Source organism: Aythya ferina (genome assembly GCF_964211825.1).
Source record: "Aythya ferina genome assembly, chromosome: 15".
Classification (NCBI taxonomy): domain Eukaryota; kingdom Metazoa; phylum Chordata; class Aves; order Anseriformes; family Anatidae; genus Aythya; species Aythya ferina.
Genome location: NC_140314.1, coordinates 5,508,297 through 5,531,366, shown reverse-complemented (window position 1 = coordinate 5,531,366; position 23,070 = coordinate 5,508,297). Strand labels below are relative to the sequence as shown.

Sequence of the window (23,070 nt, the reverse complement as noted above, 5' to 3'; positions counted from 1 at the left end):
ACACGCACACCCCCCCCTATACACGCACACTCACACACACACGCCATCCACACGCACCCCCCCAGCTCCCCCCTCTCTCCCCGCTACCAGCCCGGCTCTCCCGGCCAAGCCGCTTATCGCTCCGAGTCGTGACAACCCGGCCACGCCGAGCCGAGCCGTGCCGAGCCCAGCCGGGTCGCACCCAGCCCGGGCGAGCTGCGCTGAACCCAACCCGATCGGACCGAGCCGCGCCGTGCCAAACCGAGCCGAGCCGAGCCGAACCGGACCGTGCTAGGCCGAGCCGTGCCGAGCCGTGCCGCGCCCCCCGCCCTGCCCGCGTCTCCCTGCTTCTCTCCGAGCCGATCCGAGCCGATCCGAGCCGTGCCAGGCGGGGCCGAGCCGTGCCGAGCCGTGCCGATGGGAGCCCCCCGGGCCTGGCAGCGCTGCCCGGCGCCGCCTGCACGGGCAGGGCTCTCCGCCTGACGCAGTGAGGAGCTGCAGCCCTGCTCTTCTCGGAGGCCGGCTCCAGCGCTGGGATTTGCTCGGCTCCGGCTGCGTTTCCCTGCCCGCCTCCTGCCCCCGGCCCGCCCGCCTGGAGGGGGCTCGGGGAGCCGCAGCCAGGGCTGCGCCCATCACCGCGCCTCGGGGCTGCCGCTGCCGGGCGCCCGCAGCCGCCGCCGGAGCAGGTAGGTGCCCCCGCAGCATCCCCCCGATTCCGGCTCCCACCCTTCCCCAGCTGAGCCCCCCCTCCCGCTATTCCTGTGCCCCCCGGCCGGTGCCGGCTGCCGGGACCCCCCCGGTGGCCGCTCCGTGTCGCCAAACTTTTCGCCGCCGCAGCCCGGCGTGGGACTCGGATGGGGATGATGGGGATGCCGCGGGGCAGGCGGCGTGGGGGGGAGCCCGGAGCCCTCCCCGCCGCCACCCGGGGGTCCCCCGGTTTGGCTGGAGCCGCTCCCGGTCCCCTGTGCCCCCGGGGAAGTCGTGGCCGGAGCGGGTTGGGGGCGCGGGGGGGGGTCCCGGCAGCCGCCCCCGCCGCACGCCCCCTGCCCGTTGGGGTGCCCCACGTCGGGGCCGCCCCAGCGCTATGGGGTGAGGAGAGGTCCGGGGTGTGTGTGGGGTTCCTGCTGCAACCGGTGGCTCCGGGAAGCCCCCGTGTCCCGGGGGGGCAGCAGGTGCTAGCAGCATCCCCTGGGGTACGGGGGTGTCCGTTCGCATCCCGTCCCCGCAGCGCGCAGGGGGGGCTCTCCTCGAGCACCCCGAGTGACCCCATCCCCCGGGGGCTATGGGATGAGTGGGGTGGGGGCTGCGGAAGAGCCGCTCCCGGTCAGCATCCCCCCCCCCCCCCCCGCATTCCCACGCCGGTAATTTGGACGTGCCTCCCCCTCCCCACATGCTCTCCTTCGGCGGCTATTTCCGTCCTGGCGAAACGTGCCGCACTTAGTGCTTTAATTAAAAAAAAATAATGGGGGAGGGCGGTGGTGGCTGGGGGAGGTGGGGGGGGGGACGGGGACACCGCATCCAGCCGGGGGCTGCTCCCCGGGACGGCCCCGGCCCCAAGTCCCCGCCCGGTGCCGCTGCCGGAGGGCTCGGGGCGGGGATAGGGAGGGGGGGCAGGTGCCCACCTATGAGTTTGAGACCCCCCCAAAAATTAAAAATAAGGTGCCGACGGAGGAAGGGGAGCGTGATCCCGCTCGGTGGCCGCGGTGCGGCTTTGATGGCAGTGCCAGATGTTGCCGTAAAGTTCCGGCTCAGTTTCCAAATTCCGGCTGAGCCCGAAGGACGGGGGCACTTGCCGGGCGGGGAGCACGCGTGGAGCCGCGGCCGGAGCTGCCGAAGAAATTTCTTGCTTGCATTTTAATGAAGAGCAGATAACGACCTGGGGGGGCGGAGGGGCGTGAGGAGGGGATCCCCGGGGGGGTCCCTGCTGAGCCAAGCGCCTGCCATTGCGGGTGAGGAGCTGCCCTTGCGCCGGGGCTGTCAGGATAGGGGGGGAGCCCGGCCCCCGGGGGTCCTCAGCCTCATAGGGTGCCCCCCACCCATCCCTGGGCCCCCCGCATCCCTGCTCAGCCCTGCCGTCCCCGGTCCGAGGAGCCCAGGGGAAGCAGGTCCTGGCTGCGATTTGCAGCCCCAGGGATGCTCAGCGGATTGAGGGGGGCCCGGTATCAACAGGCCCCCCCGGAGCAGAGGCTTGGAGGCCGGAGGCAGCCCCGCGCCCCTTCCCCAGCCCTCTCGCAGCAGCTCCGGGCGTGCCGGGGCCGGTTTGCGCTGGATGAAATATTTACAAGTTTGCGGTGAATAAAAGCGGGCGCTGAGAGAGATCGATGGCAACGCTTCCAAGGGGGTGGCACCGCCCGTGCAAACGGCCCGGCTCCCCGGTGAGCGGGCGGGGCCCTTCGGGCAGCGTTTTAGGTGGTTTTATACCCCAAATTAAGGGGTTCGGCGCTCTGGCAGCGCCCAAATCTGCCCATTTCCCGCGGCGTCTAAAGGGGAAAAAGCAGCTCTGCCTGGCTGGGAAGTCGTTCCCCCCGTGCCTGTGCGGAGAGGAGGCAATCCGCCTGAAGTTTAGCACCTAAAAAAGCCCCCCCTGCACCCCCATACCCGCCCGGCCCCCTCCCCAAACTGCCCGGCATGGTCGGGGGCAGCGGGATGCCGTCGAGGGGGGGGCTGTGGGGGGCAGCCAGCCCCTTCCCCACCAAGTTGCAGCAGTGGGGAGGCAGCAATGAGCCCCCCCCTCCTCGTCCTGGGGAAGGCTGGGGCAATGGGAGGCTTTGCCGGGCACCCAGAGGTGCGAGGAGCAGCGGGTGGCACAGGGGGGTGACACGGGGGGGACACTTGGGGGGGGGGGAAGCTCCGCGTGGCTCCGGCAGCTCCGGGCTGCGATCGTGCAGCGGATCCCGAGGTGGGTGGGGGGGGACACCGAAAAGGTGAGGGGTCCCCGGGCGACCCGACACCGCGGTGATGGGCACCGGAGGAAACCTTTTTGTGTCGTCCCCCCCCCCCCCCCCACGAGGCCCACGCCCCTTAAACCTGCCCCTCCCGGCTCTGGGGGGAGGCTCCCACGGGCTGGGCTGCCCACGCGTGTCCGTGTCCCCCCCCTCACCCCCCCCCCCTCCGCCCCGGGGCTGGGGCGCTTTGTGCCAGCAGAAAGTGGCTGGAAAGGGGCGAGGCGTCACACGCTCTGCCTCCGGGAGGCAGGGAAACGCTGGGGGCCCGATGGGAAGGCATGAATGAATGAATCTCCATAAAGAGCCCCGAGCAGCAGGGAGAGGGAGAGAGGAGGAGGAGGAGGAGGAAGGAGGAGAGGAAGAGCCGGAGCAGGGCAGGCAGCAGACGGGAGAGCGGCAGGTAAGGGGGTGCCGGCAGCCGCACGGCTCCACGGTGCCAGGGATGCTCCGGGGGGGCTCAGCACGGGGAGGGGGGCACAGGAGCCGCCGGGACCCCACGGGGGTTTGGGGGCTTTCTTTTTTTTTTTTTTTTTTTTTTTAACGCCCCCCTCCCCCTGTGTTTTATTCCCGCTTCCCTCCAAAATCTGGGATTCCCTAAAGTTCCCCGGCACCACAAGGCGCTGAGGTTTTGGGGTGGGACCGGGGGGGCTCCGGGGCAGAGCCCCTTCCCCAGGGGAGCCGAGCTGGAGGCAGCTCCCCCCGCGGGGACCGGCACCAGTGGCCGGATCCTGCCCCGCAGCGCACCGGGGGGGAGCCCAGAGCTGCCCCGAGCAGGGCCCAGCACACCCAGTAGCCATCTAGATCCCCCCCTCTCCACCGAAGGGGGGCACCCAGCTTCTGCTCCAGGCCCCTTTTGGTTTTGGGGGGCTCGTCTCCCCCTGGTCTCGGTGCCCCTTCCCCACCACGGCCCTGCTGCGGTTACATAAGGAGCACGGAGCCAGCGCCGACGCGGGCCAAAAGCACCGGGAGCTCACCCAGAATCGAGCCCAGCCCCGGCCCGGTGCCCCGTCTCCTCTGCTGCCTTCTGCCCAGAGGGAGGCTGCTAGGGGGTCCTGCAGCTTGGTGCTGGGGGCACAGCATCACCCACGGACACACACACACCCCAATCCCCTGCCCTGCTCACGCACGGAGCTGCCCCACACCAGCACCGTGTAGATGTGTGCATCGCTGCCGTGCACACACTCGTTGTAGCAGCTCCGAGGCGATGCACGCTGCAAGGTGCCGCACACCAAGGCGCACGGCGGCAGGTGAGAAGCGAATGTAGCTCTCACCCACCCCTGGGTGCCCGCTGGTGCCAGCACAGGGCGATGAGTGCCTGCTCACCCGAGCCATGCGCACCCACCGGGGACTTGTGCTGGACCCAGCCCTGCTCTGTGGCTGCCCCTGATTTTCCCCTCCGTGGCCGAGGTGCCCCAAGCTGGGATTGATAACGCCTTCTTCATGGGCTTCGGGTCCCTGTTCAAAGTAGTCGCTGCGTTAGGACTTGATTTTTTTTCCCCCTTTGACTCCCGGCCAGATGAGATTGTGAATTTGGCTGATTTCAAGCAACTGGGGGAGGGAAGAGTCATACAGCGAGCGGGAGAGAACTGAAATATCCTACAGGATCCCCTGGAGGGGAGAGAAATCAGGTCTAGATAAGAGCTTGTTCTCCCTGTCTGGCGGATGCTTTCCCGTTTGATGATCAGAAAACACGAGATCTAACCTCTCACCAGGACAGCCTCGCTAGGAAAGGTCAGGCTTTTGGCTTATTCAAGGTGTAATGCTAATTATTACGAGCTATGGATTATTTATTTCGCTATCACACGCTAAATATAGGACCGCACAAGGCGTACAAACAGAAGGACGCGGACAGCGCTTCGGAGGTTTCCGAGCTGGGCTCCAGACCTAACGCTGGGCTCGGAGGGGTTGTGACAGGGATAGGACTCTGCTTGTAAATCCTCAGCCCCATCCTCGGGCAATATTTCCCAGGGCTTATTTTCCTTGTGCATGAGTTGGGGACCAGCAAGCGGCTGTGGGTTATGTTGGTGAAGCCCCGTGTCCCCACGGGACGCAGAGAGCAGCAGCCGGGCACAGTCCAGGGCTGGAATTTCACTGAAAAAAAAGGAGGAAAAAAAAAACACAAAACAGGATCACGGCAGCACCCAGTCCCAGCTGCTGGCACTTGGCCGTGAATTGGCGTTAGCCCCAGGTGTAAGGCAGCCTGGGATTACTCAGCAAAGGGCACCGTGGAGCAGAGGGGCTTGAAAAGAGCCGCTGCAGGGCAGGGTGAGGCCCTGGAGGAGAGGATGCTGGTGGTTTGCTGCAGGTAGGCTGTGCTGGGGTGTGGGGGGTATTTGAGGTGGATGGGGATGCTCCAGAGGGGATGTGGAGGGGTGTGAGCAGGGTGTACAGCCCTCCAGGGTGGCTGGTGTGGCTGCTGGGGAAAAATAAGCTTTTATTTTTATTTTATTTATTTTTTTAGTGTTACGATCCTAGGGTCTGAGACTGTGGATGGCACTGGGGCTTTGTGTGGTGGTGATTTCTGGCATGGTGTGAGGGAGGTGTGGGGTCAGCAGCAATGTGGGGCTGGTGGAGGGGAGAGGCTGGGGCTTGGTGAGGTGGCCCCAAAGCGCAGGTAAGAAGGGAGGCAGGGCTGTGAAGCAGGTCTGTGAAGACCTCAGGGAGAAGGGGCTGGAGCAGAGACCTTGAGTGGCCCTCTGTCTTCCATACCCTGAGGAGCACGGTGGTGTGGAAGGAAGAGGAGGAAGAACATAAAATAATACCTCAGGTACAACTTGGCCACTGAGGCAGTGACCATACGTATGGCCCCTAGCACAGGAGCCCTCTGGTTCTCTGAGACATGCCTGTAATAGAAATAAACAAGAAATATCCTAAAAAAAGGAGCTGCAAGGGGACCTGGAGCTTCCTCGCACCAAGAGGAGCTGGGGCAGGAGGGTCTGGGATGACAAGGGGGATATCAGCTTGTGTAAGGGGGCTGGAGGGACACTGGAGGACATGGATGTGGAGCTGGTGAAGTTATAACAGCAGAGAAAAAGCTGTGAGCTTTTTTAAACTCAAACAAAGTGAAGAGGAAAACTCCAATATTTTTTTCCTCCCCCATTACAGCATTTCTTTAGGAGCTGGACAAGAGCAGTCTGTGCAGCTCGCTCGTATTTTTAAATCAGGAGGAAGAAATGTATAGAAATGTGTGTTTTACTGTATCAGCTGCTATCAGCTTTTAGCTTTATTACAGTAAGTGCAGAGTTTTTTTTGTGGGCCAAACTCATTCATTGGATTTAATGGAGTTAAACTGCAGGCAGGTTTGTCGACGTGTTTCTCTGTAGATCTTTGTGAAACGGACAGGCAGAGATAATAAAATTTTACACTGTATACGGCATCTTTGGGGGAAAAGTCTTCCAGTATGTTTTATAAACAGCATGCATGTTTTGCTACAATATATGCTTACACCTAAGTGTCAGATGCTGTAATGCTGCTGCTTTCCCCCCTTCTTAGAGCTATGTGTGTGTGAGCTCAGCTATGCCTGTGTTACTTTTGCGTGATGCCTTCCTTGAAAGCGTCTTTAGACTTTTTTAAGCAATTTATTTCCTTTTGGTGTATTTGTCTGTATCTCTTCCTGGAAACCCAGGTGTAAAAAAAAAAAAACAAAAAAAAAAAAAACAAACAAAAAAAACCACACAACAAAAAAACAAAAAAAACTGTAAGCCTCACTGTGAAGGGCTCAGAAGGGGGGAGAATAACGTATGTAAAACCTATAACTAAATACCCAAAGCACTAGTGAACTGTCCCATTTGCAAATATAATTATCTCAGGACCTTCTGCAGGTATGGATATCTGCTGTGCAACCTTTGAGGGGCTGATATTTCCCCCTTTTCCCTGGGATGGTGCTTCCTCCACGTTTTCAGGCTGCGATGACACCGTTTGGCCGACCTGTTCTGGGTCAGGCTCAGATCCTGCTCGTGTGGGGCCCTTTGCAGTGAAGTGACACTTGAGGCTGCTGGAGGAAAACATTTCCAGAAACTGGGTTTGTTTGTTAATGAAGCATTTGACATTTTTCCAGGCTCTAGACAAATTAGACCCAGACCTCTGGCTACCGGGCAGAGAGAGGGAAAGTGGCTGAAGAGCTGAACTAATTCATTACACGGCTCTGACTTATCACACGGCCATCCACCGCCCCATATGTGTGGCTAAAACTGGGGGGAAAGAATATAGATATACAGGATAAATACCAAACAATGGTGAGTGACAAGGACATAAATAAATCTGGAGATTCTGGTGACATTAAAATAAATTGCGAGTAGTGAGGCGTGAGATATGGGATGTCAGAGGAGCCCTACGATGTATTTTTACCCCTTCTTGGTATTTTCTAGGGTTTCTAAATAATGCATTAATTCAATTACACATTCTTAATTAGTGTTTGCTCAAATTAGAGCAACATCATTAATTTACTTTTACTGCCTCTTATTTTTATTTTTGCTTGTTTTGTGGATTTAATTTTTCTGCTTCTTTCCCCTCTCTGAGAGTGGTAGCACGCAGCTGTGGTGCTCACACCACGAACTGCAGCCTCTTCGGTACAGCTTTATGTGCTGTGAATAGTTTTGTGCTCGCAAGCTGCACAGCGCTGACCCGGCCCCATAACTGGAGGAAAAAGGAGAAATAGGGGCCCAGATGTGAAGTGTCTCCTTCCCAGTGCTCAGCACCATCCCCTCCTAGGGGAGCAGGGCGCTTGGCAGCAGAGCAGGGTGAGATCTGGGGGATGTAACTTTAGGATGCCCCAAGCAGGGGGATTGCTGTGTGCATGGAATTGCTTTTTTCCCTCCCCTGCAGGGGGGAGAAGCAGCTAGTAGGGCTGATCTCCCCGGAGCAGCACCCCTGTAGGGGATGTGTCCCGTGTGTGTGGCAGGAGGTGGCTGTGACTTTTGGGGACAAGCAGTGGGGAGGTGTTGGGGTGAGGGCTGTGCTGGGCTTCCCGTGGAGGGGAGCAGCACCCATGGCAGCTGCAGGGATGGGTGCTGGTGCTCCCTGTCCTAATCCCACAGGTTTGGGATGAGTAAGGGGGTAATGCCTGCAGTGCTGTGCCCTTCCTTGACGTTTCTCGAAGGAACACATGCCTGTGGTACGAGGTGGTTGCTTTTTTTCCCCTCCTGGAAAGGGAAGCAGTGCCTCCCCTTGCTGGGTAAGGGCACACGTGCGGGGCAGAAGCTGGCAGCTTGGTCTCCACAAGGCAGATGTGGGGCTATTGATTACTAAATAAACTGTCCAATATTTTAATTACAAATATAAGATGACAAATATCAGATCAGGGAGACTAACACAAGCCAAGGCTGCTCCCTCAAAGCCATGCCTCCCGGCAGTGGGGAAACGCTTGTCCGAAGCTTGCAGTGAGCAGACTGGGCTTTTCCCTTCCCCTCCCTGTTTCTTCCTTTTAAATTCTTTTGCTTTTCCCTTCTCCACCCTCTGCCCACACTCTGCTCTTGCTCGGAGCTGAGCGATGCCATCTCGAAAGCCCCATTCATCACCGCCCGCTTGCGAGGCGCTAGCAGCCGCCGCTCAATTGATGGACTGTGGTGGTGAGTGAATTTAAAATCATTACGCTCCTGAGACAGCTTTTAAATATGACGAGATGAAAATCAAATCTGTAAGAAGCTCTGGGATGGGGTGTCTCCGGCCAGAGAATCCCGTGTGGCCTTGGGTGCTGTTTGGGTCCTGGGGAGACCCTGGTGCCTGTGGGATGGGAACGGGCAGGCAGCTGCTGGCAGGGGATTAGGCAGAAATATTTCACCTTGCAGAAAAGACTATTGTATAAAGCTGTCCATCTGCTGTCTACCTAATGCTCTGCATGAATTAATGAGCTGATTGATTAGGAAAAGCTTGCAACAGCTGGGGGAGGTAGGTGGTTCTTGTCCTTGTGTTACAGGTGGGGGGAGTTGGAGGCACAGAGGTTGGGATTCAGGCTTCCAAGTTTCTCATGTTAGTGAATGCTACGATTAAGACATTTGTTTGTGTCTTGTTTTGCTGATTGATCAGTTTGATTTTTTTGGATGCTTTTTGGCTCTGAGAGCAGCTGTGAGAGCTCAGTGTGGCTGAAAGTCAGCCCTGCAGAGCCTCAGCTGGGGATCCGATCTCTGCAACTTGCTCCGTCTTCCAGCCTGTTTGTGGCAAACCCGAGCAGTCTGCTGTGGCTCTTGGCTGTGAATGTTTATAACTGACAATCTGTGGATGAGATAAACTCACCATTTCTTACAACATTGGCTGTTTAATGCACCTTCCTCTCCATGCAGCCTTTCCCAGGCAGGGCTTTCTGTGAGCATCCCCACGTTCCTCGCAGCAACTCTCCCAATCACCTGTGGCTTGCAGAAAGTCTGGCTGCCGGATGCCTCTCTCCTCACTAAGACAAGCACGGCTTTTCAGGAACGGTGCATTGAGCAAATGTCACTCCGCAGCCCCAAAATCTATCACACAAAATGACAGCAGCCGTAAGCATTAATCATCTGGTATCATCAAAATAAAGTCATTGCAACAGCGCATTGTCAAAGGATAAGTGTCTCGACTTCAGAGCTGGCCGTGTTGTGATGCTGCTGGCTCACCAAGGTATTCCGGCAGGAGAGGATAACTGTGTGGCCTGAATGCTCACTTTCTGATGTTATTAATTAACTCTTTCCCCACCAGGCTGGGCAGTCTGAGCACAAGGCAGAAGCCTGGGATGGTTGAGGAGCTCAAGCAGTTTCTCTTTAGCTCCCTGCTCAGAGTCATGCTGAGGAGTTTGTGCTTGAGCAGCTAGTTTGGGGTATAAAAATGCCTGCTTCTGTTTTATCTGAACCAGCCCTGCCCTACAACATGGCTTGGAAACCAAAGCCATAACCCTTGTGCTCGTCTGGCCTCTGGTTAGGGCACAGGAGGTACAAGAGCAGATGTAGGAAGGGAGAGAGATGGGGCCTGTGGGATGAGAGATGTGATTGCTGGTATTGCTGCACCAATTAGCTCCTGCTAATTGTGGTGGGGACTGCAATTGTCACTCTCAGATGTCTTCTCTTGGGAAAGCCGTGCTGAGCAGTGAATTGCAGGGCCTGGTGTGTGGCCTGAGGGATGGAGAGCTACTGCCTGCTCTGCAACTCTGCAAGCAGCTTGCTGCCGAAAATCCAGGAGGTCAGCAGTGCCATAAAACACAAGGGATCATCAGTCTGAACTTTTACCCTGTCTGGGTTTCAGGCTGTCCCTGGAAGGTGTGGGAGGAGGCTGTGTGTTTTTTTTTTTTGTTTTCTTTTTTTTTGAAGAGCTGGGGATGTGTGGATGGGGACGACAGCTGAGGAGCCTGTCCTGCCCTGGTCCTGGTGTGCTGGAGGCTTCACTTTGTCCTCCCAGCTGGCCTCAGCCCTCTGGAGAGCTCCCTGGGGGCCTCAGAGCACACATCTCTTTGTGCATGTGGTTTCTGGATGGGGCTGTGCTGCTCACTTGGCCTGGGTCCTGGTCACCCTGCCTGGAGAGATGCTGGAGTGTGGGCGCAGGAATAACACGACTGCTTCTGGAGAACATCCTCCACAGGAGGAGTAAAAGGAAAGCTTCAATAAGCCAACATGTCTCAACAGCTGTCCCAATTCACAAAGGAGCAGCAATCCGGCTGTGGTGTTTGTGCAACAGCTTCACATTTAAGGGAAGGAGAAAAAAATCTGTGGGATGCGGCTCTTAGAGCTTCCCGACAAACACTCACAGTGAATGTCACCACCAGATCCATGTGGAGTTTGTTCATTCATTTGCTGTGTGGGTCAATCTGCTAATCTTAAACTTCACTTGTGGTTTAGCAGGAGAGTTTTCCTTTTTGTTAAAATCCTCTCCTACTGTGGACTCATTTTTAGGTTCTCTTAATCACATTTTGGCTATAAGAAAATCCAGACTTCCTGCATGGCTTCTCCAATCCCAGTGAAGAATTACTAGGTCCTGTTCTGATTTTATTTTTAATTTTCCTTATCTTTATAACAGAACAGCCCCAATGCAGTACTCTGTTGTATAGCCCTTGGGCCAACACCCCCTCTTTTTGCACTGGATCCCTGACTTGTGATGGTGGGCAGAGTAATTCCCTTTTCATTTCAATTAGCTCTGGCTGGGCTGGGAAATGAGTGCATTTCACTTATTGATCTTGCTTTGCTCCCCGTTTATTGTGAAGTGCTGTTGTCTTTATTTCCAGCAGGCAAAATCCTGGCTGCAAATCCTGAGTTTCTTCAGCGGGTGAGGCTCTGGGTGGCTCCTTAGGACCCCTGTAACCCCCTTGGAGCTGCTGAGTTGTGGTGCTCCCCTTGTCTGTAATTGTGCATAAATGGCTGTCCATGGGGACTGAATGGAAATCAGCCTCCAGCCCTGGTCCTCTCTTCTGTGGGCATCTGGGAGCCCCTTATGGCAGTCAGGGTATCCTGCCTGGGGAGCTGGTGGCTCCAGGAGACCTGGAGGTGAAGTGACATGCCCAGGGTTATCTGGTGCTGGAGCCTGTGCTGAGACTGGATCCTCCAACACCTGCTTCCGCTTCAACCATAGGACTTATTTCCCTTCTTTGTCCCCACTTTTTGCAGTGTGAGGAGATTTGAGCTTAATTTTAAATGTTCTCCTAAATCTTGGTGACGGCAGATTGACGTAAGCATGTGCTGGATCAGGGCCTGTTCTCTAATGCATATGGATGTGCACACAGCTGTAAGCGTTTTCCATCTTTAGGCTCCTGCAGCCCCAGTAAGATCTTTCTTTCCTGTCCATGAAAGTATCTTCTCCCCCTTTGTGCCATCAGCAGCAGAGTTGGATCTCCTGGCCTCCAGGGTGAGGACAAGGGGGAGAACTGAGTGTGGATCTGCTCTTCCTTGGCACATGGAGGACACCCATAACCCAGTCAGGTACCAGTGATATGCTTTCCTCTTCTGAGGAGCAGACATGAGAGCTAAAGGCTTGCTCATCACTGCTATGTTCATCCCAGGTCCTGGAAAAAAGAGGCATTACCCACTGGGGGTGGCTTTGCCATGCAGAATACTGGGTGTGAGGAGGTGGTGGAGGGCTGAGAGGTTTCCTCTTTGGGCAGGAGGGTGAGATGAAGAGAAGAGCTGAGATCAGAGCCTATGGCAAAGAGTTCTGGGGCTCTTCATATCAAAAGGATGTGATGGCCTGTGTGCCCTAAGTGTGCTGAGGCCAGAGCAATAAATTCAATCTGCAGCAAGTGAAGTTTGGGCAGTTTTTCTCATTGCTTTTTCATCCATCAAATAGTACAGAGCCTGTTTGCTGCAAAGCCTTTGCCCGTGGGCAGCCTCCAGGGATGCTGGGGAGCTGGGCATGGTGGTGGGCTGTATGCCCTCTGGCAGGTGATATCCCTTCAGCTGCACCTGGACCCAGATGCCTGCTCAGAAGACTAAAAGATGCTTCCTTAACACTCTGCAGGATTTTAGCTTTGCTGGAGCTCTCCCTTCCATTTCCCAGCCTGGGCTGTGCTTCTGAACCTCTCACATCCACCTGGGTGGTGGCCTGCAGTGATGAAACTGCAAGTGGAGGATTAAAAAAAAAAAAAAGCTGTGGGAAGATCAAGTCAGTTGATAGCAATTCCAACTTATTTAAATTAAAAGGGATGGTGATGTATAAATCACTTAATATTTAACTTGTGGAAGAGCTCTGAATGAGCAGGTACTGCACATGCATGTGTAATGAGTGAGTGGCGGAGGCTGAATGGGGCTGGATTATATCTGGGGGAAGTGGCCATGCCCTCTCCCACCCCCAGACTTTCTGGGGGGCAGTGTTTGAAGTGTTATATTTAAATGATTAATGCTACCTTCTAGCCAGTTGAAATTATTGGTGTCTGAGGATCCCAAGGTGAGGGTGACTCCAAAAGATGCTCAGAACAGCCCCATGTGAGAGCTGTGCCTGTACAATCCCTGTTCACAAGGTCACTGGTGTAACTGGCAGGAGAGTTTGTCCTTCCACCTTTATTTAAATAATAATTACATAAAAAACGGTGTTTTCTCCAGAAGAACCTTGCTCGGGTGGGATCATGTGGTCAAACCAGGGTCTTACCCAGTGGGACAGTGTGCTGGGACACCCTCACTCCCAGTTAATCCAATTTCTAAGCCACAATTTTCTCTAGAAATGAGCCAAAATGGGCAGATCTGTGTGGGTTTCTTCTTCCTCCTGAAATATTTAATTTCCTGACTTATAGCCAGGTGTTTAAGTAGATGTTCCCTCTGCAGAAAATGCTCTGATATCACTAAATAGGATTCTGCAATCTCCAGCAGCTAAAGTGCTTAGTTAGGGTCCGAGGGTGGTTTTTTATCCCGATTTGGTCCGTCCTTACCAAGTGCAGGGTTTGTAGCAGTGAGTGATTCAGGGCTTATCGCTGTGCTGTGGTAGGAACTGCCGTGAATGCCAGACCCGTGCTTACACGGGCAGGGAAATGCATGAATTTTTCCACATCAGTGGGAGCCGAAAATTTTGCTAGAGGTGCCTGCAGCTTCCAGGGGTGAGATACGGCTATGCCAAACAGCTTTGTGGGGCAGAAACCAGGATAGAAAACTTAAATGTGGATTTTATGCCATGGAAAGCTGTATATGAAAGGCATCCCAGGTGCTGGTCTGCTGTTGGTTGTGCAACAGGTGATGTTGGGCTCTCTGGCTGGTGGTCAGGCTGTGGCTCTCCCGAATTCTCCAATTTGATACTAGAGAGATGAATTGGAGAGCCCTGTGTGGGTTGTTGGCTGTGCTTGGAGGGCTGCAGCAAACCCTCAGCTGCTGGTAGGGCAGCATTAGCCTCTGTGGGTCAGTGTGGGGTCTGGATGAGGTGGCTGTCTACATCTCCTGTGCAAAATCCCCATTAAAAAATCCCCATTAAAGACTGGGATGCTATGGTAACGCCACCTGCAGAGGAACAGGAGTCATGATGACCGTGGTCGGGACAAAGTTACCTTCCCAATTACAGCCTCTGGCAGCATGTCCTAAAGGAGAAGGAAAGGCAATAAGGGAAACAAGCTTCTGTTTATCGTCCTGAAGGTCTGTCTGTTAGCTAACGAGGCAGATGGCTCAGCCTCTTATTAAATGATGCTACTTAGCACTTTTGTAGAGTTATAGGTAGTAACTCATTTAAACCGGGGCTCTGGGTCGACGAGGGGCTTGAAATAGCACCTCCTGCCTGGGATTTGGTTTCGGTGGAGGTTGGGCAGGTTGGTGCAGAGGACAGGAGCAAACCCAGCCTGCAGGAGCTGGGCTCAGCCCTCAGGTGGTGTGGATCTGTAAGGCAATACCTTGGCACTGCCTAGCCAAAAACCAGGCTGCATTGTACCACGGGCAGCAACAATGATGGAAGTGATATTTAATCCAGGAAAATACATGATACATAGTCTAGTATTCCTTGTTTATCCATCACATAATGCAGTTTGCAGGGATTAAATATCCCTCCTGTAAAGTTGTTTGAGATCAGTGTTATTTGTTTTGCAAATGATCCTGACAGGGATGCTGAGTGCTATTGATTACCAATGGCTCTTTAAAAATTACTATTATGCTGCAAATTATGAAGCTTGGGGGTATCCAGTTATATGATAATGGAAAGGCATTGGTGTGTAATGACATATGCATCATAATAAATTTGCTCTTCCTATGTAATGGAGATTGAAAGGGACAAGACTTAACTGATAGCGTTAGCTGTCTGCAATGGTGTGTCCAAGGGAACATGATGGAATTGCCTGGTTGTTCACTGTGGCAAAATGTAATAATGATTGGGAAAGCAATTTAGGAAAAAAATAATAATGAAGAAAGCCCTTGTTCTGAGCAAAATCTCCTCCATCTTCCTGTTAAAATATGTAAGACACTCCTCTAATTCATAAATACCTAAAATCCCTCATTGCTCTGCTCCAGGAGTACCTACAAAGCATTGGCCAGGTGACAGCCCTGCTGATGGTCCCAGGGAGCTGCTGGGCTTGCTTGGAAAGCCTTTGTTGGTGCCACAGCCGTGATAACAGGCCGAACAGGAGCCCTAAATCAATGGGAATTTCAGTGGGTCAGTGCCCTTGAAGCCAACAGAGGACACTTGTGTCAGGTTGTGCGCTCCCGTTCCTGATGATGGATGTGAGATAACACAACTGCTCATCGTCCAGGCTCTCCTGGCATTCCCCAGCTCCATTCCAAGGTCTTCAGCCCCTTGTGTCAGGGAGGAGCTGAAGGGCTGCTCTGCACCATGGTGGCTTGAGCAGTGTCACAGGGACCTTTCCACCTTGGGGACAGTGACAAGGACCTTGCCCTGGCTGCTCTCTGAGCAGCCACAAGCTGCTCCCGATGGCCTTTCCATCGCAGGATGGCACAGAGGGCAGGAGGGGAGGACTTGATGCTGGTCTGTGATGGGCAGTGTGTGGGGAAGGTGTGTGGTGTGAAGGTTAAATCAGACACCTCTTACCGTGGCTTTTCTGTGCTCCTGGCATCCTGCTTCAAACACCAAGTGACTGCAATGCAAATAAGTCTCTTCCTCATCATGCTGCTGATCTACAGGAGAGCCCCCAGACAGCAACCGCCTGAGTCTGTGCTTCTATATTATCACAGTCAGCAGCAGCTGAGCATGGAGAAATACATGTCCAGGAGCCAGTGCCAGCAGAAGAGTTTAAATCTAAAGGAAGAAGGGGAAAAAAAATCCCCTTCTTCCTCCGGCACCTTCTCAGCATTCTTTATGATAAAATCAGGTGTTCACCAAGCTGCTGGCATGGAGCCCCTGTGCTGTCCTTCTGGCCACCCAGCGAGGAGGTGTCCAGGGCAGGAGAGCATGGATCCTGATCAATTTTCCCTCCTGTCGTTTTGTTTTGCTGGGCTGCAGTGGGGATGCTCACACAGCAGCTCCAATTCCTTTAGAGACACTCCGCACCTGTTAATGTGGCACTTAGATGAGGGAAGGAGGAGGCGTGGGCTTATTTAGGTATTATTTTGTGAGCTGTGAGATACTTCCTAAAGATCCAGCACCAGCCTCCCACGAATCCTGCTTGAAAACGGGGTGGAGGAAGGCTGAAATCCCAAAAGGCTGGTGGGAGATCAGAGCTCAAATACACTGGAGGCTGGGTGCATGCTGACCACGAGCAGGACTGTCCCTTGGAAGGGGCTGGAGTGGCTGAATAGCCACAGGGACAGGGAGCAGGAGCTCCTCGAGGCAGCACTGTGGGAGCAGTGCTCAGTATGAACACCAGTGCGGAGTAAATAAACCCCCCTTCTCTCTCCCCTTGCAAGGATGCTATCAGTGGAAATGCTCTGCCCCTTGACTTGCAGTAATGTAATTATTTATCGTGATGTTCTTGGGCCAAGTCCTCTGCAGGTTGCCGTGTGCTCTACCCCGTCTTGTGACCTGTTTGTAGCTGTGCTGTGATCCAGGAGCAGGCGACAGCTGCAGAGATGCTGGTGGTTATTAGGGGAGGGCTAAGCACCAAGGAGAGGGACAGCAGCAGCATTGGTTTTGCAATACAAATAAAATCATGGGGGTTTTGTCAGTGCTTCAGGTGAGGCATTCTCTGCTTAAAGCATCAAGGGATTGAGAACTTTTTTGGATGAATTGCAGTCTCCAGATTGTAGAGGACGGTGATTCTGGGAGGGGGGAGTGCAGGAATGGGTACAGAGCCCAGGAGATGGGGGACAGGGTGGGGTGAATGGTGTCTGCATCCCAGGAATGACGTCTCAGTTCAAGGCAAATGGGGATGTCTGGGGTTTATTGCAAGCAGATCTCTGTTCATTGTCATTATTCCCAGCTGAAGCTGGGTCAATGTGCAGAGCTGCAGAGGAGGTGCCTGTATCAGGACACATGCTTGACTTCTGTGGAGATGTGTCCAGGTGTGAACATGCTGGAAAACAAGGTTTTCTCCAGCGTTACCTTTGTGGATGCCCTAACCTGATGTCTGAGATCCAAACCATCCCAGGGGAGAGAGCTCTCTTCTAAGAGCTCTTTGAGTAGCAAACACTTCACAGTGACCCAGAAGAGGCTGGGTGGGGAAGAAAAGAGTCCGTGTCTGTCCCTGTTGCTCATGTGGACCTAAAGGCAGCAGGCGAGTGCCACTGATGCTTTCATTGCCCTACTGCTTTATGGAACAGCCATAGATGATGTCATGTGTATAGGATCTTGGATGTCTCTTGATCCAACATTGCATTACATCTTATGATTTTAAAAAATAAAAATCAGCTGTTGTGATCGGAGCAGTGTCCTTTGGCTGAGCAAATAAGCCAGTCATTTTTCACAGGAGCAAAGGCAGTGAGGAGTTGAGGGGGATCTGAGTGGCACAGGGACCACACTTGTGCAAAGCAGGCTGGCTGGGGTGAGGGTGGGGAGGGCTCTTGACACTCCAGCTGACCACCCTCAGAGGGCTTGGGGTTGTTGCATGAAGGTCAGCCATGTGCTCACACAGGGTTTGCTTCTTTCTGGAAGGGTTTATCTGGAAAATGTAGATGCAAAAGTGTCACCACCTGAGCTGTTGCCAGTCCTGACGTGAGCCCTGTTGTGCCAAGTAACACCTGCCAGCCCCGTAGCATCCCCCTTGGTGGGGGAGAGCAAGATGAGCAAACGGCCATGGCTTAGAGATTTATCGGAGGTTTGATCCTGGCTTAGAAAAACTTTGTCTGTGCTAGTGTTGATTTTCAATTTGTTGTTTTTCCTGCTGTTGTTAATGGAAATCCAAGTGCAATGGTGCTGCAGAGATCCTGACATTGGGAAGCAGCAGCCCGTGTGTCCTGTTCCTCTGGAAAAAGGGATCTATCAAAAACAGTTTCTTTTTTTCATGCTCTAATTTTTGCCACTGTTGGTTTATTTTTGTTTTTGGCTTCTTTTTTCCCCACTGTATTCTTAAAACTTCCCTTTCAGGGCTTAACAGCTTAACCATTTCAAAGTCATGCCAAGCGGAAATGTAGCATACGATTTTCTCACTAAACATTGTGCTGATCTCTCAAATGTATTCTGGATTTGTAGAGAAGCTGCAAAAAAAGCTGGGCTGAAAGAGGGTGAGAATTAGCACTCAGCTGAGGAGCCAGGCCTTTGGATGCTTAGGGAAGATCTGGGTAAGCAAATGTAGCTCCTTGCTGCCTGGTTTGCAGTGCTGGCATGGCATGGGGCTGGTGGGCAGGAGGGTGCCCACATCTCCATCCTGAGGACAGCGGTGTTTAACCTGTCCTTACATGTGGGTCTTGGTCCCTGAGATCCGAGTTATGCTCCAGGCTTTGCAGCCAGATCCCTCTGGATTTCAGCAGCTCCTTAAGCCTCTTGTGCATCCCTCCTTTGCCCAAAAAGAAAGGGATGACTGTACCCAAAAGAGCCTATTTTCAAAGGAGAGGTGCTTTGAGTCTCTCCATAAAATGCCTTTTCCCCCTTATTTTGCCAAGTAAAGTACAACAGAAGTGATTCACCACCAATGCCATTTGTGCCAGATCTTGCAAGGAAATATTACTTGTGATGCACAAAGGATGCTCTGCCCTTCCGACACCCTGAGCTTTTGCTGGGGTTGTTGGCTGCCTGCTCTGCCTGTCCTGCTGAGATGCTGCTGGGTTTGGACCAGAAACGGCCTCTCTCCCAATTCATCCTCCCTGTGCTGATGGAGCACCTCTGATGGGAGCACGTGCTGCCTGTGGGAGCTGAGCTATCTGACTGCAGGGACAGCCCTGCGCTGTGGGAGCTTGTTGCTGAAGGGACTCCAGTGACTTTTGCTTGGCTCGTGCTCCCACGAGACTGAAAATAACTGGATTTTCCCTGGGAGGAAGAGAGCAATGAGCATTTTCAGGAAATGCAGGCCTTCCCTTACTGCTAAAATGGGTCATCACTGTCTAATGACTGCTGTGACAGAGGTCTCTGTGCAAACCTGGGCTCAGGGTGATACGGGTACAGCCCAGGATGCAAGGAAACAATTTGGTATAGCAGAGCTGGGAGGTTGGTGCAAGTCCTTCTTCCTGAAGCCATAGATCAGAGCTATTTTTCTGCTATCCTTGGCTTTTTATGATTGTTCACAGCAGAAGACCTTTGAGGTTCCTTACCAGCTGCAGAAAATGCCTGCGGCCATGAGCTGGGCTCCGGATCGCAGCAGCCTCCGTTCGAGATGCTCAGAGCTGGAATTTGCTCTTTCATTATAGCTTGCAGGGTGAAGTGAGAGACAGCTCATGATTATTAGTAGCTTTAAAATTAATAATGCTCTTTCTAATCTTCGTCTTTCATTATTAATAAACATACAGCATGCTGTGTTATAGCTAGACCAAGGAGTGCCCAGCATTCCCCGGTGTCGGTGCAGTTCAGAGAGCTCCACATGGCTGTGAGCAAAGGGTTCCCAAAACCAGGTGCCTTGTGGGTTTGGTCTGAGGTTGTGTGGGCAAAGGCTGTTTGATTTCTGAGAGTTTCACCTGTGTAGATCCTAGCAGGGGGGGACAGGCTGGATCCTGTGCCCTGCCAGGGCCATGTGCCTTTGAAGCTGCTTTGAGTCCCTGCTTGCATCGCTGAGACCAAGGGCAGAGTGTGGTCCTGGGACTTATTTATAACACTCCTAGGGCAAAGGGAGGGTGTGTGAAGGTGTCTGCGCTGCAGGCAGAGGTAAAGAGTGCTGCACTGAGCAAAACCATGCAATGGCAGTGCAGGCTGCAGGCACCAGAGGGGTGGAGGGAGTGTGTGCTTGCTGCTTGCTACACCTCTGGCTGTTTGGGTGCAGGTAAAGGGAGCTGGGAGAAGAGGGGTTCCCCAGATTTTTCCCTCTCCTAGGCAAATCGTGCTGGTGGATGGGGTCTGTGCGTGTGGAACAGTGTGCCTTGGTGCTTTAGGGGGTGGTCTGTGCCAATGGGAGACTCTGCCCAGAACTGGGAGCACTGAGGAAGCTGGGGGGCAAAATCCCTTGCTGCGAGATTTGGGGAAAAGATTTGGGGAACAGTGGTGAGGAGCTAAATAATATCACTGTGATATTGTTTATGCTGTAGGAAATCTCCTTTCTCTCCTTTTCAGTTAATAACTATCAGGAGGGAGATGCTTCCCTAGCTTGCAGGGGAACCAAACTAAAGAAGCCAGTTGCAGTCATGTCGCTGGAGAGTGCCTGGCTCCACTTGAGTTTGTTTTCCCACTATTTGGGTAAATAAAGTTAAGACAACGAGGAGGGCTGCTGAGATGGTTGGCAGTGCTCTGAATCCCCTGGGAGATCAGGGCAGCGTTGTTTATTGGGGGGAGCTGCCTGAGCATGAGGGGTCAGCCTTGCAGCAATGTAGAGAGAAGGGAAACAAACGCGCTCTGTTTTAGCACCGGATTCATTGCAAGGAGATGTGCCAAGGATCATTAGTGCCACAGCCATCATTATCTTTTTGCTCGGATTAGTTTTTTTCCATTTTTCTCTTTTTTTAAGGGCAAAAAAAAAAATATAATGGCTTGTTCCTGTTAGATCAGATAGAGACAAAATAATAGCAGTATCACAAAGATTGAGGTCTGTGAGATTAAATTTGAAAAGGGAAGAGAAATGAGAGCTTCGGCCCTGCTTGCTGTTACACCAGCCGCACAGATAAATGACTCCATATGCAGATAAGCAGGGTCAAAAGAAAAGGAAGGCTGAGGAAGAGACGGCAAGAAAAATAGGAACTAATCAGCAGATTCAACCACTGTAATGCAGTAAACATGGAAAATTGCATTATATTAGCTCCTCGGCTTCTCATTGTATGTATTAGCCACAAAGTCATCGATAGGCAATTTACCGTGGAGATGCAGTGCTGCAGACCGGTATCGGAGCTCTGCCCTCACAGGAAAAGGCGTTTGCAGTGCGAAAAGGGAAAAGTTGTCTTCTAAACTGCATAAGGAAGAAGTGGCTGATGTTGAGCATGAGAAATGCCCGCAGTTCTCAGTTAGAAATGTGCTCTCAGGACGAGTACAGCAGCTCTATTTGTCCCCGGTGCCTGGGCAGCAGTTGCTTGCTGAGGCGAGGTTTCATTGCAGTCCTGGGACATTCCCCTCGAGCAGGAGGAAATTGGTCTGCTGCGAATTTCTCTTGATTTTTTTTTTCTATATATTATTTTTACCATTGAACTCAATTTCTCTGTTGTTCAATTTCTCACGACGAATGGCAAGTAGCCACTGCCTCTCCCCTCAGGTTCGGGTGAAATCGGCACAGCACATTATTTGCAAATCAGCTTCATCCTCCTGACTGCTGGTTAAACTCAGGATGGCTTGAACCTGGGTCCTTCCCAAAATATCCACTTAGGCCACGTAATGATTCTAGCTATCTCATGCATAGTAGATAAAATAAATTGCAGATCTTTTTAAAGCTTTGAACCAAAAACTTGGGCAATCATAGAAAAAGGATTTAAAAACAACCTCCTGATGATACAAAGCTGGGAGAGATGTAGCCCTAAACCTCGCAGTAAAACCCTGTTTCTCTGCATTTCTATCAACAGCTCCACCCATGATTGGTGCATAAATCCACCTTCAGCACAGGATGCTGGAAAACTACCAAGGGACAGGAATGTCATCACGGCTGCTTGGTGACAAGGGAAGGATGCACCTCCAGGTAGGGCTGGGACCTGGTGTTCATCCTCTGTCCCCATCCATCATTTGAATTGTGCTAAACCTGCTTGTTGCATGGATTGGAGGGGGAGAAATAAGATTTTTGCAACAGGAGGACCTCAGAATAGTTTCTTTAAACTTGTCTCAAGCCATGAATAAGTTGTTTGGGACCTGCTGTGCACCCAGTGGCTCTGGGATCTGTCTGACCAGGCAGATGGTGGCATTTTTTCCTACTTTTGCTGTTGGTTTTCATCTACCTTGTGGAAGTTTGTTACATGAGTTTGGCAGAGCTAGGGCAGCTCTGCCCCCACTCCCTGCAGCAGCGCTCTAACATTACCCCTCCCAGGGTCAACCCTAACATCATCTGTGACACTGCCCCTTCCTAAATGCTGTGGCTGCTTCTCAGGGCTTGCAGGAATGGCTGAGCAGGATGAAGCTGTGTTGGCTGCTGCTGCCGAGCAGCCTTTTCTGCGTGGGAGCAGAGCTAGGCACTCCTACCAGACTCTGCTAATCCAGCCTTGATCCACGCACTTCAAACAGGAGCCTTGATTTAGGGATGTGCTGAGCACTTGTCTCTCCCAATAGGCTGCTGCAGTGCCTGTGAGGACAGCAGTGCGCCCATAACCCTGCTGGTTTTACTTTGTGCTGAAGGGACTGGGATTGTTCCCTGGGCAGCTGCTGAGCAGGGGCAGGCTGGAGAGGAGCAGCGATGCTGGTGGGAGGCTGGTGGCTTTCTGAATTTGGGGTTTGTGGCTGTCTGACACCATTGAGCTGAGCCCTGACAAAGCCGCTGTCCCCAGAAGGCCAGCCCAGTGTGGTAACTGGATTACAGTCCTTACAGCCATCTTCTTAGGGAGAAAAAAGGGGTTTTCAGTCACACAGGATAGCTTTAAACTCTGTTTAAAGTGCTGCTGGACTTTCCTAAATAAGTGATGTGGTCCCAGAGCAAACAAGGCTCTAGAAGCTGGGTAATTCTTGGCAACAGCTGTGGTGCAGGTGGGGAGTTCTCTCTGACACCCATTTCTGTGTTGATGGCTTTTGTGTTTTGTCTCCTGAGCAAGTGGTTAGAGGCAATATCATCAATTAGCCTTCTTATCCCCAAGTGCTAATACCAGTGAGCAGTCAGACTTGTTGCCTCCACTGCAGCCCTTTCTTTTCATGGTGTCGGTCATCCCAATCTGCACTTCTCCCTCAGCATACTTAACGTTTGTTTCCTGCTTGTGGTGGACAGATTGCTCTTGCTGGGGCTGGTTTCCAACTGGGGTTTCCTGAGAGATGGCTGTGTGGAAGGGTTGGGGTCTCTGGTGTGCAATGTGGGGAGGAAAGCTGTGGTGGGAGCTGTGGGACCTGGTATCCTGACATCTGTGCTGGAGTGTGGCCATGCCAATGGCTAAACTGGGCAGAGTGAGGTGTGCTGGGGGCTGGAAGGAGCTGTGTATTTCACTGTTCGAGTAGGTCTTTCATGAACATGTGTTGGCACCAGGGCTTCCTCACCCCCAGGAGGAGCTGGGTATCTTGGTGAGGCAGCTTAGGTTGAGTTGAGACCACTGAGGTCTCTTGGAGCTGGAGCAGTGGCACAAGTACTTGTGTTTTCCAATGGGAAAAATCAGGAGGTAAAAGGGAGGGGGGGGCAGGCATTATAAGAGGGGTGGGTGGCAGAGCTGCTCTCCTG

General features: G+C 53.2%; 1 protein-coding gene across 7 annotated transcripts in view; it reads left to right on the top strand.

The window, feature by feature from the left end:
* Nucleotides 1-531: 531 nt before the first annotated feature.
* Nucleotides 532-23,070, top strand: part of ELFN1 (extracellular leucine rich repeat and fibronectin type III domain containing 1) — a 97,771-nt gene continuing 75,232 nt past the window's right edge. For 3 of the 7 annotated variants that reach the window (XR_014698375.1, XR_014698376.1, XM_084537420.1), the window contains exons 1-2: nucleotides 5,166-5,229; nucleotides 21,290-21,402. The gene's annotated coding sequence lies outside the window, so the exon portion shown is untranslated. Of the gene's footprint in view, nucleotides 666-3,201; nucleotides 3,325-5,165; nucleotides 5,230-8,397; nucleotides 8,492-21,289; nucleotides 21,403-23,070 lie in introns of those variants that run through there. The other 4 variants (XM_084537422.1, XM_084537421.1, XM_084537423.1 and 1 more) reach the window with 4 other exon arrangements.